Raw genomic sequence first — 4,346 nt, 5'->3', positions numbered from 1 at the left:
TAAGCTTTTGTTGATTTTTATGAGAGTAAAAAATAGATTTATTTATTTGTTGGAAAGCCAGAGTGACAGAGAGAGAGAGAGAGAGAGAGAGAGCTCTTCCATCTGCTGGTTCACTCCCCAAGTGGCCACAACAGCCACAATCGGATCAGGTTGAAGCCAGGAGGCCCGGAACTCCATTCAGGTCTTCCCTGTGGGTGGCAGGGGCCCAAGGTTTGCCTGCCCTTGATCTTTTTTTTTTTTTAAAGATTTATTTATTTATCTGAAAGTCAGAGTTACACAAAGAGAGAAGGATAGGCAGAGAGAGAGAGAGAGAGAGAGAGAGAGGCCTTCTATCCGCTCGTTCACTCCCTAATTGGCTGCAATGGCTGCAGATGTGCCAACCTGAAGCCGGGAGTCTGGAGCTTCTTCCGGGTCTTCCATGTGGTTGCAGGAGCCCAAGGACTTGAGCCATCTTCTATTGCTTTCCCAGGCCACAGCAGAGAGCTGGATTGGAAGTGGAGCAGCTGGGACTGGAACCGGCACCCATATGGAATGCCTGCACTGCAGGTGGTGGCTATATCCGCTGCATCACAGCGCAGGCTCCTCCCTTGATTCTTTATGATGGTTGTTGGCCATTTGTATACCTTGTGAGCCAAATCTCTATTCACATCATTCGCCTTTTATACTTCAGACTATTTGTGGTGCGTTTTAGGTCTTTTGTTTTGCTGGTGTGCTGTGTGGACTATCCTAGGTTTGGGCTATTTGCCCCCTTGTCTGTCAAATAGCTTGTAAAGATTTTCTTCCCTTCTGTGGGGTGTCTCTTTGTCCCCTGCAGGCGGCACTCGCATTCCTGATTCGTGGTGGGGCCGCTCTCAGTCTGGTGTCTGATAATCCTGCATCCCTCACTGCAGGGCCTCAGGGCCTTGGGAGGAGCAGCCCAGTTCAGCCCATCTGCAGAGGGGCCTGAAGCCTCAGAGCCTGTGGCAGGGACTGAGTGAGTGGCAGGTGGGAGGACTCGTGGGGGCTGAGTGAATGGTAGGTGGGAGGGCTCATGGGGACTGAGGGAGTGGCAGGTGGGAGGGCTCATGGGGGCTGAGTGGCAGGTGGGAGGCTCTTGGGGATTGGTGTTTTCCTCCTGCTGTGCCCAGGGCTGAGTCTGTTCCCTGTGGATTTCTGCAGTGCTCTCACCAGGTCAGTGTGAATGGACTCCTATGTCACAGATAAGGAAAGTGGAGCACAGAGAGGCGGGGTGGGGGGTGGGGTGGGGCGGGGGAAGGACCTGGTGCAGCCACACAGGCCACAGCTGCAGAGAGAGCAGGTGCTCACCTGAGCCACAGCCCTCACCCTGCTGCCCCAGGGCCCTGCACTGCACCACAGTGCCCCCCACCAGCTACAGTGCAGACAAAGCCCAGGTGTCCCAGCTGCCTGGGAGCCTGATCCCGCCCCTCCCTTCCCACGCTGCTCTTTCCTCTTAGCTCCTGAGAGGCTGTCAGAGACTGGGTTCCTGCTGCCTGGCAAGATGGAGCCCTCAACCCACAGGGATCCACTAGAGGCAGCTCAGACTGTGTGGATGCCACTGAGTGCTCCCAGAAGGACCCGTCCCTTCCCAGAGGGCTGCTCAAACTCAGACCCATGTGGGGATGTGCAGTGCATGCCTGCTGGGGACCCCTCCGGAGAGCAGAGAGGCCAATGAGTGCTGACTGCTGGCAGACGGCCCATCTGCCCCAGGCACGCCCAGCCAGGAGCTGTAGCACAGCCCAGGGACACACACATCCATGAATGCAGGCAGCCATCAGTGAGCTCCATTTCACACTGCTGCTCCTCTCGGGCTGCCCAGCCTGCCCCCCCTTTGGAGGAGAGGTGCCGCAGGGCCTTGGAGGGGTAGATCCACACCAGGGGCCTGAGACAGAACGTGTGCCCCTGCTGGGAAGCTCGGGGCAGGGTTGGGGGTGAACTGGCTCCTGGCCTCCTGCGCACCATGGGCTGGCTAGCCCCTGGCCAGCTCAGCAGCAAAAAGCAATACCTCCCTGGGACTTGGGGATGTCAGGGTGCCCGTGTCTGTGCTACACTGACTCTGCCTTCCCGTGGAGCGGCCCGGCTGGGGCTTGGCTGGCCCTGAGCCCTCTCCTGCAGGGGGGCCCAGGCACTGACACAGAAGGCTCAGAAATGCGAGTGAGAGAAGCTTCTTGAGTTGGTTTACTTTGGGTGGCTTCGAATGGATGGAAGAACCCGAGATGGAACCACGTGCGGAGGTGCAGCGCTCTGCGTGGGGGCTCCGGGGCGGCTGGGACAGGCCCGTCACCGACTCTGCAGGAGAATCAGCAGCAGCAGAGTTGCAGACGTCAGCAGGACCAGGAAGACCCTGGGCTTGGGGACAGTGCCGGCCTCGGGAATAGGAACGTTGACCAGAACAGGCGGCTTTTCCTCAGGAGGGGCTTTCGAGGGGTCGGGTGTGGGGGTGGCTCGCTGTTGCTCTTGGATCCAGTTGGCGAAGTAGGTGATCCTGGTGAAGACGCTGGGGCTGACGGGACTGCGGCAGTCCCAGCTCCAGCTGGTCACGCCCACCAGGTACCAGGCGCGCCTTAGGAAGCAGACCAAGGGCCCGCCGGAATCTCCCTGGGAAAAGAGAGGGCAGGGTTCGTGGGGACAGAAACAGGGAAGGACATGCATTGCTCAGGAGACATGAGGGGCCCTGGCCCTGCTCTGTAAGCCTGTGTGTGCGCAGCAAGGCAGGTCAGGTGTCTCTGTTGTCTACAGGATGCATGGCAACACACCTGGGGCAATGGCAAAAGACCAGATGTGCAAAGGCCATGGAGAGGATTATCTTGAGGACCTGGCCTGAGGGCCGCCATCTATGAAGCTCCTGTAACCTGGCAGTTACTGACCTATGAGAACACACAGGGGGCGCCAAAAAGCCAGACAGCCACCCTCCGACCTCCCCACACCCCACCAGGAAGACGGCATGGCCTGTGTTCCTATGGGACAGGTAGGTTGCCAGATTGGAGGCTCAGCTAATTCCACAGCCCAGCACTGTATGCGACCTGCGCCTTTGCTGGCGACCTAACACGGTCTCCAGTGTTTCCTCAGCTCCTGGTTGAGCTTTAGAAAGTGCTGGGCTGTTAGATCTGTGGAAGGTGAAGAGGTGTTGCTCAGAGGGAGCAGCTAAAAGGTGTGGAGCCAACAGGTGTGGCTGGGCAGGAGGTGGGAAGGTGTCGGCCCCAGTCCTCTCGCAACTTGACCATGGCCTGGCTCCCTTTCTCGGGCTGCTCACTTCCTCCCTGGGCTTGCATTTCTCCACCATGAGATGGAACGATTACACAGAACGGGGCGGGGGTAGGCGAGAACGTCCACAATCTATAATGAGCTCTTCAGATTACACAAACAAAAACATAGACAGTTGCTGAAAAAGGCAATCAACATGAAAAATACTTATCCTCAGCATTCTCCAAAGAAACGCAAAGTAGAAACCACATCACATAATTAAAATTTCAGATAACCTGAGTTGGGGGCGGTGGTGACACAGAACAACTGGAGCCCTCACTCACTGAGGGCAGGAGTGCAAATTGGTAGGCTCGAGTTGAGGAGCTGCCTGGGTGATGTATGAGAGACGAACAACTGCAGGTCTCCCAGCATGGATCTGCACTGCCAGGGTGACTGTGGGCACTAACACACACACACCCCGGCATGCTCACGGCCACATTATTTGCAGTGAGCTCCCATGGAAATGCTCCAACGTCAACAGCACTGGGGATGCACAGCACCGACTACACCCATGGGCTACTCGCACGATGTGGCAATGGCGGAGCAGCCAGGCCAAGCTTGCATCCTGCTGTAGGCACTCCGTAAACCTCCACACCAAGGCACTGGGCTTTGGAAGCCTGAGCAGGGCTGTATGGGGAGAGGGACAGAGAGAATGTGGGCAGGAGTGAGCCCCTCCGGATGCTGGGTTCATAAGGACTTCGGTCCCTAACATTTAGCACATAGAACACTTGGAAAGTCCGCCCTTCAGTGCCCACGCCATGCTCCAGGAACCTTCTGTAAGGAAGCAGAGACACTGGGCCTTCTGCCAGAAGGGATCTCAGGCTGGGCTCAGGAAGAGGAGGGGGTCAGGGCTGGGGCAGCGTCCAGGGGAGACAGAGGGAGGGGGCCCAGCACAGAGGTGGCCGAGTTCCGCCAGCTTCACTTACTCGACAGATGGACTTCTCGTCCCAGGTATCCCCAGCGCATATCATGTCGTCCTTGACACTAAAGACATCATGGGGGGGCGTGCCTGGAGGGGGTATGAAGAACCTCCTGCAGCTGTCACTGTCTATGAGACTGACCTTGGCCTCCTGCAGCTGGAAGGGCGCCGGCAGGAACACTGTGGG

This window comes from Oryctolagus cuniculus, chromosome 3, assembly GCF_051225735.1.
Source record: "Oryctolagus cuniculus isolate XC-2025 breed Fujian yellow rabbit chromosome 3, ASM5122573v1, whole genome shotgun sequence".
Classification (NCBI taxonomy): domain Eukaryota; kingdom Metazoa; phylum Chordata; class Mammalia; order Lagomorpha; family Leporidae; genus Oryctolagus; species Oryctolagus cuniculus.
The sequence above is the reverse complement of the archived record's forward strand: the minus strand, read 5'-3'. Positions refer to the sequence as shown.